This window comes from Lepidothrix coronata, unplaced genomic scaffold (genome assembly GCF_001604755.1).
Source record: "Lepidothrix coronata isolate B3197 unplaced genomic scaffold, Lepidothrix_coronata-1.0 Scaffold129, whole genome shotgun sequence".
In the NCBI taxonomy this organism is placed as follows: domain Eukaryota; kingdom Metazoa; phylum Chordata; class Aves; order Passeriformes; family Pipridae; genus Lepidothrix; species Lepidothrix coronata.
In genome coordinates, this window is record NW_016690309.1 from 1,399,226 (window position 1) to 1,414,262 (window position 15,037).

The 15,037-nt window shown below is 41.8% G+C and overlaps 1 protein-coding gene across 16 annotated transcripts in view; it reads left to right on the forward strand.

Annotated features, from left to right (window-relative positions):
• KIAA1644 (KIAA1644 ortholog) overlaps positions 1-15,037 on the forward strand; it is a 236,596-nt gene that overhangs the window by 16,337 nt on the left and 205,222 nt on the right. For 2 of the 16 annotated variants that reach the window (XM_017826649.1, XM_017826652.1), the window contains exon 2: positions 6,029-6,256. The exons of the other annotated variants lie outside the window; for them this stretch is intronic. The gene's annotated coding sequence lies outside the window, so the exon portion shown is untranslated. The remainder of the gene's footprint in view (positions 1-6,028; positions 6,257-15,037) is intronic. 16 annotated transcript variants of the gene reach the window in all.

The window sequence follows — 15,037 nt, forward strand, 5'->3', positions numbered from 1 at the left end:
ACAGAACAAAACCAGAGCTTTGGCCTCTTTGTGACGAATATACCAGCCAGAAAGAGACTCTGATGTGATAGGGCTCCTAAAAGTCAGCAATTCCACAAAAGTACTCTTTGGTACATGGCAGGGATTCAGAACAGGCATAATTCTGGTTATTTCTGGCTGCCAGGGGTTTTTTGCCGTGCCAGTTATCTCTGTTCTAACTGTGGTGTTAAATCCTTTCTTTTGTGTGAAGGCTGCAGATCTGTACATAGCTGTATCAAGGTAGAATTCTAGATGGTATTATAAGTCCTCCCCCACTATTTATAAAGTTATTGAAGTTGTTTCTAATAGAAAATTGAAGTGTTAAAAGAGTGTTTTTTTTTTTTTAATCTTATGGTGTAAGTGTGTACAAATATATTAAGCAAGCCATAGTAACCAAACACTTCTATGAACTTTTCAAATGTTTTTTGACAATTACAAGGAATTTCAAAATGTAATCCAGATTTTGAGCAAGATGTAGTCCCTATCAGCTGTGTATTTTTGAGCAGCATCTCTGAGCAGACATCCAACAACCCCCCCCTACACACACATTCAGACCCAGAACAAGAGGGTTTGGAGAGGGTGACAAATCCTGTCTTAAGAACAGTAAATAAGAAAGGCCCAAGGCTGTGAAAAGTCACCCAGTAAAACCAGTGCTAAAGTGTCAAAGGCAAGTGCCTCCAGAGAATCTCAGACTGTGCTTGACTGGAAAACATGACCTGTGAGTGAGGAGACCCAGGGAAACATTGCCAAAATGTGTCTTCAGGGGAAGAGTGAAATAGCAAATGCCTTTCCTCTCCTCTTTTTAAATGCTGTCCTTTGTTAGGCTCTGAGGAAGTGTTAATTCAGCCAAGTGGAGCTTCAGCACTGCCCTCTATGTCCAGCCCTGGTGGATACACTGAATATACTGATATTTCCTGCTGTGCAACCCTACTCCCACTGTATCAGTCAGCACCCTTAGGAAATGCCTATCTTCTCAGTATAGAATTATTAAAACATAACAGGAAGCATATTGGAAAGCTCGTGGGATCAAAGCCAACCCCTGCACAGAGCTGTTAATGTTCTTTTATTCTCAGATCCCTGGCAGACCATGCCAGGATGCTCCCTCTCATCCCCTGGATTATCAATCCACAATTGCTGCTTGCAGTGGGGGGGAATTTGGAACTGTACATTCCTAATTCATCTCCCTGTTTGCCCTGTGCACAGCAGACGTGATATGAGGAAGTTGTCCTCAAACACAAGCTCTGTGGGCTGTTTTCCAAGTTATGAGTGTCAGGAACATGGTGTATCCCAAGCATGTGGTTGGTAGAACATATGCTGTGCCTGTCCAGGCTGGACCAGACCTGTAAGTCCCTTGTTTTAAGCAGCATGTGTTGTTATATCATAAACAGAGTTTTCATATTTTGAAAGCTTTTCCTAATACCACAAAGCATCATTGATATTTTGTCGATTCCTTTTGAAAAGTTAAAATTGCGGAAAAAAAAAAAAAAACAGGGCAAATTCCCTTTTCATCTAAACAAAAGATTTGCCTATTCTTTGAATAAGGGCATTGGTTTTAAAGCAGTATAAGCCAGAACTTAGGTGAGAAATGTGAAATTATATTATCCATATGTAGATTATTGAAAGAACAGGTAATAGCAATTGAGTTATTTCACTTTTACGAACAGCATAACTGGCAGAAAGATTTCATGGCTTCTCCTCTTAAGGATCCCCATATTGAGCATTTTTCATTTTAATGGTGTTCCTCGAGTTTCTTTGGAATGCATTTCACAAAATTTCTTCTCGTCACTAATCAGGGTGGAGGAAAATGCTGCTGTTATTCGCAATACGATTAGTTTATGTTTTCATGAACACCTAAGCAGCACTCCACGAGCACTCCCCCTCCTCTAGTCCTCCCCAGTGAGGTCATCAGAGGAGGTCTGGGGTGGGTGATGGGGCTGCGGTGTAATCAAAGCGCTGAAAAGGTACTTTCTACCCAGTTAAGCAGCAATAGCACCGGGGCTCTCTCATCCCCGAGCTGACAAGCTGTGATTCCAGAGAACTGCCTTCAAATCAACCTCTGCGAGGCGAGGGACACATCTCTCAGCACAGGGGTTTGGAATGCTGGTGGCAGCAATTACCGGGATGCTCCTTCTGCTCTCGTCAAATGATTTGGCAGCCCGTGGATTCTCCTCTCCCTTTGTCCTCTCTGTATGTGCCCCAGATAGCAGACACATCTTGTTAGCATGTGGGGCGAGCCTGGAAATCAAGCGTTTCTCTCTCGGGTGGTGTTTGTTTGTTTGTCATGTGCGCTGTAAATGTCCCCAGGTGGTTTGTCCCAGTGGGCGGGAACGGTGTTTAACTTCCATTTAAACACCAAACTCCCGGAGTCGTTGGGCAGCGATGGTTTCAGCCGGGGAAGGGTCGGGAGCCTGTTGCACATCTCCTGGTGAATGACACCACCACAAAGGGTTTCTGCGAGGATGCCTCGCCACGAACAATATTCCGAGACATCCTGGCTGCAGGGGAGGTGGGGAGGGTGAGTTGGCACCCACTTATATCTTGGACAACTGGCAGAGTGACAGTAACTGTTGGCCAGCTTTGACTCTCCCTGATACAGGTCAAATCCTGCTTGTCTTCCTGGAGAAGCAGCTTGGAGAGAAGCAGCTTGAGGCTCATGACAGTGTTTAGCTGTGTCCAGCAAGCAGGATTTATAACTTGGTCTTGCAGGGTGAGAATAGCTGCTAGAAATTTCTGAAGTAATTGGCACACAACTAAAATGCTTCAGATTGTTATCCCAGCTGAGCAATTCCCAAAATAAGTGCCAAAACTATATTTGAATGTGTGGCAATATCAGTGCTATCGAAGACAGCTCTGCAAAAATTCCCCCCTTTTTTTTATATTCCTCAGTTTTAAGTCTGAAGTGTTTGTTACGAGATGGTCCTTTACAGAAACAGACTAAGACAAGGTTCCTGCACCTGAGATTTTAAAGATAAGTCTGGATAGTAAAAAAAATACTCTAAAAAGGTAAAACCAACCCAAAAACCAACCACAGAAATTACTTCTCATCTGTATTTTCTGAGTTAGGTTGTTTTTTTTTTTTTAATTGGCAATGTTTTTTGGAAACGTCTAAGTGCTTTAGAATGAGCAGAAATCTTTTTAAAACCATTTTATAGTGAAGAATTAGCCTATCTGTAAATTTAGGTAGAGAGGAAAAATTTGTACCTTTACTGAACAAAAACGAGAATAAACATTCCTTTCAAATAGTGAATAACAACGCACAGATGCTTTCAAAATCAGGACCTGGTCTTAACTACATTTCCTAAAGTTAGAATGAGAAAAGATTTCTGCTTCTGTTCAGGTCTCCTTTTTAAAAAATACTGAAAATAGGTGGTGTCTATGTGGGGCTTTTTTTGTTCCTTTGCTTTGATTGAGGTGGAAGGAAGTTTATGTTCCAGTTCAGGATTCAAACTGGGGTTTCTGATAGAAGTATGTCCATAAATTATATGAACTATATTCACATTTTTACTGTGTACAAAGTCTTCACTCTGCTTGCAATGTGACTATTCCAGCATTTTGCTAATGCATTACAGCTAAAACTTGAACCTAAATCATCTCCTTTCATTTTCACAGCTGAATTTAGTGCAAACAGTAAAACTGTACAAATGATGAAAAGCAATTAAGGCCATTATCTTAATAACATGTGCACACATGAATAGTTCCATCAGACACAACGGAGCTAATTTGCTGCTTGAATGTCTTAAACGTGCTTTCAGTGCTAATAACTTAAGGTGGAATATTTGAAATAAATGTTTGAGGCTTTGCACGGTGTTTTTGACAGCACAGTGCTGTTATTTCCTCTGACCTCCTCTGTGGTGGGCTCTCTAGATTAACATACAGAAGCTTTTTGGGAATGCAGGGAACAACCACCTGGATTGCAAGGTGTGGGGAAAGCTGGAGTATCCGTGTGAGGAATGGCTAAAAAACTCTGGAACCCTACAAATTGAAGTAAATATACACGAGTTGCTAAAATATCTGCCTTTTCACCTAGTGTATGTTAAAAAAGTGGATGTGAGTGCCAGTTTGGGGCCACAGGATTCCTTTTTTTTTTTAATCTAAATACTCACCTTCTGTCCTAGTATTTATCTTTCTTTGTAAGAAGAGAGGAGATAAACCAATTAAGTTGCTTGCTGAGTGAGTGTTCACTGTGCACTGCAGTTACACTGTGCTAACAACCCTCCAAGGATGTGAGTAAACACTCCTTTAAAAGACCTGATTGTACGTGTCAGTGTAAGAAAACAGATAGCAACCTCGGGGTTTTATTGCTAATATTTTCAGTCCTGCAAACAAAAATCAATTAAAGAGGGCTCCTAAGGCACAGAGAGCAGTTCCTCATTGTTTTCTGTATATTCAGATTCTTACTTACAAATCAATTTACAAACTTCTGGTCCTGAGAAAACGACTGTCCTTCTGAGTAAAGATACCCCTAATCAGGCTGTATGTAAACAACTTGGGAAGCATTGTTTTCCTTCCGCATTTTGCCTGAGCGGCAGAGTGAAGGTGAGCAAATAAGGCTATTTTCTCTTCCCGGGGTATTTCTTTCTCCTTGGTTCTGCTCCCTTGGTGCTGCCTGCTCAGTCTATCGTGCGTGGGAGACAAAACCGTGGTTCCTCCTGAATTATTTCTCACCACTTGCTTTCACAAGGGGCCCAGCAGCTGTTCCATGAGTGCTGTAGTCTTTATTTCTGTCCCTGTGGAAATTCCTCTGCTCCACACGCTGCAGGAGCACACTCCTGACTGGGACGTGCCTGGGATAATCCAGGAGGCTCTGGGGCATGAGGGAGAAGTTTAGCTTGGATTCTGACTTGTCTGTGGGGGTTATTTGCAAGTTGTCATTGTGGCAAGATGCCCCCAAAGTGCACTGAGTTGAGTTACAGAATAAAAATTACCTTTTGTACAAAAGGGTAACATGAAAGGCAGGACTTTCTTTATTTTGGAGATCAGTGTTGTAAAAGTCTTTGCAGAAGCAAAGTTAGACATGAGGTTGTGTCTCTCACGGGGCAGACAAAGCTACTGTAACTTCGTAGGGTCTTTTAGTGAGTGTCAGACAAATTTATACATGTGATTATTGCTTGTTGTTTTCATTGCTGTAAATACTGTGTTGAAGTTCCTTTTAAGATCCAGACAGAGTCCAATAGTACACTCAGCTATGTGGTATCAGTACAAGGAGAATGTTGAAAAAATGGGGCAAAAGTGAAAACAGAATTACACAGGAAAAGTTTTAGACCCTGGGGAAGCCACAAGGGACTGAGTTTATCTCTCTGTAATTACAGAGAGGTAGAGTTGAAGAGTTAAATATCTGTCTAGATAAAACTAGTAACTTATTTTACTAGCCAAATAAGAAAGTTCCTTTACACCACAAGAAACCGGATAAAACAAGCCCATAATTTTATGAGGTGGAGCAGAAACCAGCTGGTCTTTAGGAGTTTTAAAAAGATATTTCTGATCAGAAAAGCAAAGATGAGGAATCAAGGCAAATCCCACTGTCCAAAAAAAAAAATCCAGACCTTCTGTTTCCAGACTATTAGTCCCCACTTTTCGTGTCACAGACTTATCTCAAACGAAGCAAAAGCAGGGACAAAGGGAGTTATGGCCACAACACCTTTGTATTTCACTGCAGGGAGGGGTAAGAAAAGCCAAAGGAACGTTCTTAATTATTTGCTCTTTCTTCTAGATGTAAAAGCAAATCGAATGAAACTGGTTTCTTACATTTGGTATTTTAGTCTGTTCAGCATGGAAGGGAAATTTGTGCTGGCAGGGACAGCACTTACCCACCAGGGAAAGGGCAAAGTGCTTTTTCCCTGAGAAAATCGGCTTGTGCTCTGCTTCTCAGAGCTCACCTTGTGTGGGGGTTGATTTGGGGGCAGAGTATCTATATAAAAGTATATATATTCTTATACAGAGACCCATTTTTGTTTCCATGTCCTTCCAACCCTTCGGTCTCCTGGTTTTTTTTCCCCTGGCACGGACCCAGCCCGGCTAATGATGAGAGTTCAGCCTCATCAGCAGAGGAGTTAACAAGTTTTAAGGACAGCCTGTGATTGTGGTCATTACCAGCAATGACATGAAAGCCAGAGAGAGCAGGACTTGCCGTGGCTTTTCGGGGCTGAGAGGCGCTGGAATGGATCCTTTGAAGTCCCATTTGCACTGAGATACACCTCAGACACAACTGCTCTTGAATTCCCACAAACATAACTCAGAGGTAATTAAATTACCCTTTTCTCCACTGTTCTTGGGAGCTACTGAATGAAAAAAAGGGGGAAAGGGGAATTTACTGGACTTTATTGAAAGCTCTGCTGTCACTAAGATCCAGAGCCTCCTGAGAGACTCCAGAGCCCTTTGGCACCAGCTGAGGTGAGAACAGGTGAAATGTAAATGTTATCATACAAAATTCAGGAAAGTTTTAGGAAAAAGTGAAGGAAACCTGTTCTGCTCCAACAGCAGCAGGACGAAAAATTTTGAGCTAAACTGCTTCCCTTTTAACTGGGAGGGTTTAGGTGATAAAACCAGTGCTGTCCAGGGCAGGGAAAGTTCAAGAGAGGAGGACAAAAGAAAGGTGGATCTGTGATTCTGAAACTGGAATTCATGTGGTATCTAGTCATCTACGGACTCTTGTGCCCCCCTGTGTGTTGTAGGGTACTATTATTAAGAGTATTTAACATTTATTTATGTACTGCTGTCAAAATACTGTCTCAGAAGTTATCTGAAACTATTCCCTGGGTCATGAAGTATTACTGAGATTGTCCTAATTTTGTGTTCTCTGGTAATTTGACTTTTTAATCTAGTATGTGGCTCTTACACCACTCTGCATGTCATACAACCCTGTAGGTATAAAACACAGTATCATATTTTATAGGTAGTTATGTACAGTTAATAGTATATTCTAGATGCAATATAGAATATAAAAAGATATAATAAAGCTTCCAAATGGCAACTTCGGAATGACTCACTGCTTCAAGAAACCAACATCCCCTGCCCCCTGTGACTTCTATTGCAGACAAAGTAACATGGTGCATTATGTGACTATAAAGGATTAAGTGAGAAAAGGCACCATACATTTGCTGCAGAATAGCCAGAATATTGAGCAGGGGCTGATGGCTGTTCTTAAGTAAGGCTGCAGTAAAATCCATGGTGCTTCTGCTCTGCAGCTTTGGTAGAAAAGTGCTGCTGAGGCATTAATCATCCTGTGAGAAAACTACAAACAGGTTCCCCCCAGTCTCTTTCCACTGAAAAGTGGAGATTCGTGTCCAAGAGTCGTATAATCGTCTGCTATAAATTGTGTGGGGAAAGAGAAACATATTTTAGCGTTCAATTAACTGTAATTTCGTGCCAAAAAAAAGCTGTCAGATGGATGCCTGTGAGACAGTCCTGTTGGTGGCTGCATCTTCAGTTACTACTTGATTTTCTCTGCTTTCACTGTAGACATTGTTTAAAGATGGTCTGAAAGGGTGGAGTGTCCATACAAAATTTAAAGTTGCTTAGTGCCTCCTATTTCATGTAAGAGTAAGATTCTGAGTATCTTAGTTTCTATAGGAGTGAGAACCTACAATATTGTGAGACCAGACTCTCATACTTGCTTTAAATTTCAGAAGTAAATACAAATCCCAAGGCTGTTATTCCCCCAGTAGCACTTTTAGAAGTGGCATTTCTTTGAGGAAATGTGCGTGGCTGGTCTGTGGCAGTGAAAGCAGGATTTTTCAGTACAACTGTAACAACAAAAGTTATTGCTATGGGTGCGTGATTTTACAGCTTTGAGCCAGATTAGGATGTCAGACAGTGCTTCACACCATATTCTTGGTGGTGCTGCTGTGGAAGCCAAGGCTTGGTTAGGCTGAGACAGTAACAGTAGTTTCCTGGAAATCCTAAATCCCTAAATAGAGAACATGGGATACTCTCTCCCAAGAAAACATTAAAAATATACATTAGATAATGTATATGCTACTTGTTCTACTTCCTACTAAACCATCTTCACTTAGGAAGGTCAGCACTCATAAACACACAGAGAACGAGTGAAACCAAACCCAAACAGCCCTGAGGGAACAGGATGAGCTGTGACAGAAACGGGGCAGTGGCACAGGGGGTGGGCAGAGCTCAGCCTGTCACTGTCCACAGTTTTCCAGGGAATTGGCACTGAGCTGTAACTTGGCAATAGCCACAGAGAAATGGAAGGATTGCAGGGAAATATAAAGCATGGAACACAGGGGATCATGCCTTGCCCAGTGCTGACCATCTCCTCACGGGTGACAGGGATGGGCTGTTGTGCCCTGGGGGGGTCAGGAGCCACCTGAAGGCCATTCCCAGGGGCTTGTTTGATGTGGAAACCTCAGAGGGATGTGGGGATATCCACCCCCCACGGGAATAAATTCCTCAAGCTGTGTTTGGGAATGGATCCCATCCTAGTGTCTTACACTTATTCCCAAATATGTCAAATTACCCTGATCTCTGTTAGATGCTACGTAATATAATTGGCTTCACTGCCAGAACTTGATCTGCTGGTGGTTAATTTTCATTCCCCTGGACTGTGTTCATCTTGTCTGCTGTTTAAAAACAACTGTGGTGCTACAGACATTGAGAGCAGAGCCTGCCATCACTTGGGCCCTCTGTCCCAATGGATGGTTGACTAGAGCTTTATTTGGGTACTTGGTTTATTGGTTTGATATATTTCGGTTTCTGTGTTAATATTGCTTTTTCTAGTTAGATTTTAGGCTTCTTTCAGTAGAAATTGGGTGGAGGGTAACCAAGTTCTGTTCTGGTAGCTGAAGGAGTGGAAATACTGGGGTAATCTGGGGCAAAGCAGGTTTAGGATCTTTGGGCTGCAGGCTTGGATTGGGAAAGGAAGAAGGAAGGAGTAGAGGGGTAGGATAGAAAGAGGTGGGAGGGAATCTGGAACTGAGATGAAGGAAATGCATTTTGGAAGCATTAGAGAGAGTGCAAAGCCCACAGGTTCCCGGTGTGCTGCTGAGGAACAGCCACTGTTTTCCAGAGAGCTGCGAGGGATTTCAAAATAGGAAGATTTGGGTTACTAAAAACAGGAACAGGGATCTATGGAAAAAACCCTTATTCTTTCTTACAGCTACCAAGGTTATAAAATGCAAGATTTCTACTGGAATTAGTGCTTTTTAGTTCAAAGTTAAATAGTTTTCAGTTTCGATAGATCAGGGTGAGGACACTGTTATCTCAATCACTGGAAAGGTGATCAAATAAATAATCTTGGAAGCCAGTTCACCACATATGAAGGATGAGAAAGTGAGGTTTAGTTGGTTTTCTTTTGTTCAACCAGCAGTTTTCAATCGTTGTTGTTCTGTGAAATCCTAAAAAATTCAGTAGCAGGCTCAGTAGGGCAAATGTGCTGCTGGGAATGAACTGCTTTTATAGTTACCCTTTGCCAGGTCCCTTTTGAAATCTCTGTGTGTTCTCAGCTCGATCTTTGGATCCTCATTTGAAAGTCACGGTGGCAAAGGGTCTAACCTCTTTCAGAAGCAGATTTTTTAAACACAGTGCTTTCTCCAGAAGGCAGATCCTTGCCCTCTTCAGTGTCTGCATGGACTTGTAGAACATTAACTTTAGGAGCCAAGACCTTGGGTGAAATCCTATAAGCATTTAATCTTCATTTCAACAGCTGAGCTGAGTTGCATAATCACTTATAACAAATTACCCACAAAATACCTTGGATTACCCTCTAGAGCTCTAATACTCAAACAATGAACTAATAAATTTCAGCTTTTAGGCATATTCCCCTGGCAAGCCTTATATAAATGAAGGGGTTTTAGAAGCTTTAAATGAATATTCATAATAAAAAAAATAAATATGCTACATGAATAGTCCAAACTTCATTTCAGTCAGTTCTTCCTGGAACACTTTTGCTTCAGCAAAGTTTTGGGATGGAATAAAGGCAGTGCTTTAGGAAAAATGTGTAAGCATCAGAGAGTACCAACTCAGAGCTTCTATGTCTTAGTTTGGTTTTTCCTTATCAGCTCTGCTTCATCTGCTATAAGAATCCAGGTAAATTAGGAGTCGAAACCAACAGTTAATACCTCCCTTGAGCCTCCATATAAATATTTGGGACCTGTATTAGTGTGTAGGTCTTTAGCAGGTACTAATGTCTGACAAACAAGGGGACTTTTGTTTCATACCCTGCGTTTTTTTTGATCCCAAAAAGTGGGTGATTTCAGAGTGCTTCAGTAAAGTAATTAAAAGGAAATAATTTCCAAAAAACTCCATGTGATTTTTGTACTGCATAGGGTAGGATTCATCAGTTTTCACTGATGAATATTTTCCAGTGTATTAAATATATAATAATAAATATAAATATATTTATAACATTTTTCAGCAATATTAAATTCTTCAGCGTAATTATTCACTTTTTCCTGCCCTGCACTCTGCCAATTTTCTCCCCATTTTCTCCATTGAGTTATTAATAAATAATCTAATACCAGGTGCCCTGAACTCTCCATTAACCTCTCTCACTCTGAGAATAATCTGTTCTCTAATCCTGTGTTTCCTTTTACTTCATCAGTCATTTTGAAACCGATGAAAACACTTCATAACTTTCCATCAGATTTTCCAGAACAAGAATGGAGGGGTTTTTACTCCTCCTCCTCCTTACTTTATTAAGAGTGGGAGGATAAATTTGGGCATTGTCTAGCATAGTCTGTGCCAGCAGGCACCACATGGTGATTTTCCTGTCTGCACCAGGAGTAGCTGAGAAGATTCCCCTGGTGTTAGACGTACTCACTGGCTTGGTCCAGATCCTAAAAATTCCCAGCTTCCCACCAACACAAGTGTCTTGAAAGAAGAGAAATCCCCAGCCTGAGTCTTGCCCATGATGATTTGGGTTTTGTAGGGGTTTCATTTCTCTTCCCCCTGTCTCTAAGTTGGCTGCTGACCTCTGAAAGGTAACCTGGGAAAAAGAAATCCAAGTTCTACTGAGCCGAGGAGCTGCTTTGAGGGCAGTTGGTCAGAGCAGCCACAGCAATTTGGTGGCTTTTCCCAGCATCACACTGTGCTCTGCTGCAGCAGAAATGACTTCAGGGGGCCACAAGCAGTGAGTGAGGCAGAGGGACCTTCTTGGGGACAGGCTGGGCTGATCATGAGCCCGTGTGTGCCCAGGTGGCCAAGAAAGCCCATGGCATCTTGCTCCATGTCAGGAATAGCGTGTCCAGCAGGACCAGGGCAGGGATTGTCCCTGGTGAGGCCACACCTCGAGTGCCACAGTCAGTTTTGGGTCCCTTTCTTTCAAAAGGACATTGGGAGGCTGGAGCGTGTCCAGAAGGGCTGTGAGGCTCGTGAAGGATCTGAGAACACGTCCTTTGAGGAGCCCCTGAGGGAGCTGGGGGTGCTTGGCCTGGAGCAAAGGAGGCTCGGGGGGATCTCGTGGTCTCCACAGCTCCCTGACAGGAGGGGGTGTGAGGTGGGGGCTGTATCTTCTGCTGTGCCTGCAGCGACAGGGCCAGAGAGAAATGGGCTTAAGCTGAGCCAGATTAGATATTAGAAAACCTTTTTTTCCCATGTTAGAGTGATCAGGCACTGGAATAAGTTGCCCAGGGAAGTGGTGGAGTCACCATCCCTGGAGGGGTTGGAGAGTTGTCTGGATCTGGTTCAGGGCTTATACTTACAGTGCCATAACACTTTGACTACTATTCCTACATCTCCCAATGAGTATCAGTTGTGTAGATCAGAAAATAAAAAGGTTTGTAGTAAATGTTTAGGGTATAACAATATAACCACTTCTACCCTGCTCGTCACATTTGTAGAACTACTTTTTCATCATTTTCCTCCTTTAAAAGCTGCCTAGAAAACAGGAGTAGTGAGGGGAGAGGGGAATGAAAACCTCCTTCAGGAAGGTGAGAGGCTGGGTGGTGTTTTTGTGTGTTTTCTTTTTTTGTAAAAGCTTTTGGCACACTGTCATACTGCAAACACCAAAGCCAATGGTGGCAGAAGTCACCATAGCAACAAAACCTTGGTCAGTGACAGACTTTCCAAGAAGTGGTGATTATGTCCTTCAGGTAGCAGAGAATAAGACCTCATTATGTTCAACCTTTGAATACTTTAATTTGCAGTTTGCTTTAAGGGAAAAGGTAAAATTAGGAAGGAAAACAATGAATAGAATTGCATTTGTTCTCGGGGATGGGTGGTGGAGTATGATAATACAGCCAACAATAATCCTGTCACCATCCTTCCACCTCAGGAAAAGAGAGAAGGATAAACATTCCCTGGTCCTTTTTTGAGATTATAAAAGACAAATTACTCTAGTGATGGTGGTAGCATTCTTTTGTCCTTCTAACCCCCTAATCCCAAATTAAGCCCTTCTGGAAGCAGCAAAACATTGAGAAGTACTTTAACCAAGAGGTGGTTAAGTTTTTCCCCCAGCACAGGTGCCAAAGGACACCTTTTTAGGGTCTGAGGCATCTCTCTCTATTGCCCTGTGGCAGAATAAATAAATTCCCAGGGAAGGTGGGAAGACCTAATTATAGTCAGATTTAGCACCCATCAAGAGAAATTTAAAATAATTTCCCAGTGGAAGCGTTTTTTGTGAACGTTTGAGTTTTTGGGAGAAAAAAGGATTTGTATTTTAAAACTTCTCTTTTAGGGCCAAACTACCAGGCACCAATTAGCCAAAATCAATTAGTTTTGAGAACTGCTTAAGACACCAAAACCTAATGGAGCTGACTTTCTGGTGGAGTTGACATTCTGTAACCTAAGGGATTAAAACTACAAGTTTTGGTATTTGATGCAAAATTACAGTACTTTGTGGATTTTTATTAATCACGTCCTGCCACAAGTACAAATTCAAAACAAAGAAAGGTTTAATCTTTTAGAGGACGAGACAAATGCTTAGAAAGAACTTTGGCTTAATTGATTTTCCTTTTGCTAAATACATTCTCCCATTCTCCTCTTTTGTGATGTGACTTGTCCCGTTGCTTTTGATAGCAGGCACTTTCATCTTCCTGCAATTCAAAATCAAGATTTTCCTAGTGGGACTGCAGCAATTGTTCAGGGTTCTGATAAGAGGTTACAGAACTGGTATCTTCCACTCCAAATAGAACAATTCTCATTTTTTTTCTTCTCATTTATCATTTGACTTTTGCATTGGCTTTGTTTAATCCTGTTGTTCTCTTGGGACCAGTACAGCTATTACTGAGTGCAGCTCCTAAGTTATATGGTCTGATTTATATGTATAAGGTAATTTGGGTTGTAACTCTACAGAAAAAAGGTTGATTTCACCCATGGAACCTCACTGAGCTCAAATAGGTCAGATAAAGCCTTGCAGAACTTCTTCCACTCCTCTGTATGGTGTATAAGATATATTAAAAAATATATATATTTCTCTATAGAGGTAAGGTAGAGCACCTGTGGGACCAGCTGTTGTGAACTTCATCTCTCTGTTGGGGAACATAATGTGGTTCTGACAGAAATCAGGGAAGCCCCATGAAATCAGTACTTTGAAGTCATTTTCGTAAGAGAGACTTTTTATGCCGTTTGCAGGGAAGGGACCAGGAAGAGCAATGTTTGTACAGGAGGCTCTGCACACCTTTCGAATTTATCAACAAACAGAAAAACCTGTAGCCTTCTGTGGCTTCTAAAAGCATGAGCAGGAAGAAGTCAGTTGTGGTGTCATAGTTAGGAGGGCGAAAATAGGTTTAATCATCATCACGTGCAGCAGCAGAAGCGTTTTTATTGACCTGTCTGTATGTAAAGCTGGATACGTGTTTTGATCTAATTTTACCCATTTTATCGAATAAAGTCTATATAAAGTCAGTGGCAGAACAACCCCCAAATATTCCAGTGCACAGTGAGCAAGAGGAAAGCTGAGCAGTGTGGTTTGACGCTGATTCCTCCTTTGCCCCGTGTTTGCACGGCAGCACCAGCTGTCTGCCCATCAAACAGCTCAAAGGAGCGACACACATCACAAAGATCTGGGGAAATCACTCGCCCTGATGTCTTTGGGATGTCAAGGAGACTTGGCACAGCTGTCGTGGGGGCTGAAAACAGGCAGGAGTTTGCCTTGGAAAACTCCGAGGAAGAGAACTGAGCCTGGGAGAGACGAGATGGGTCTGTGCTTATTTGTCATCTGTCAGGGCCCTAATCTTGGTTTATGTATAGAATCTGTTAATTAGAGCTGTAATGAACTGTTCAGTTCACTGTGTTCAGGCAGTAGCTTGCAGACTTAGGGACAAAAGGCAGCGCCTGAAGACCCAGGGGACTAATTAAGTACACAATGTTTCAAGTAATTAACATCCTACTCAGATGTTTCCAGTGACAGTCAGTGTATTATGCTGTCAGTGCCCTGCCCTAGGGCATTCTCAGGCCAGTTTTTTTAAACTTTCTTATTCTGTAATCTGTTTTATCACTTAACCCACACAAATGTCAGGGATTCTTTATTAAATTTTTAAAATAAATCTGTAGCAAAACTTGTTCTTCCCTAAGAAGTCATTACTGTGTTTCTGTGACCCAGGCTGTGATCCTTAAAGTCAATTATTTGTGTAGCAATTTAAATAGACCTGTTTTTTTGCAAAGGGTTGATGCCAGACTTCTGTAGAGTTTATTGGATTATGTTGTCAATGTAGATTAAAAGACCAGATAACTATCTTTTTGCATATTGACAAATGTCCTTTTGACCTCGAGCCTTTGCAAGAGGTGTATTTAATATTTCAACAGGCAAGAATGCCACAGATGAAGAATAATTAGCAAGAAGTGCCCGAACTCCTGCCCTTTTGTCAGTTAAACAGCATTTGGGAACACATTTTTGCTTTTCCTTGTGATTTGACTGTCTTGGTGCTTTAAGGCAATGATGGTGACCTGAGCTAGACAAATAGAAGTTTTGTAAAATGTCAGCCCAATTAGCTCCTCACCATCTTCTTTTATATTTGCTTTTTTTTTCATACTAATCAGTGACTTTCAGAAGGGAAGAGCTGCCACAGAAATGCAACAGTAGGGATTTGGAAGGGGTATCCCAAAAGTTTTCTTTTCCTTGCTGTTCCCA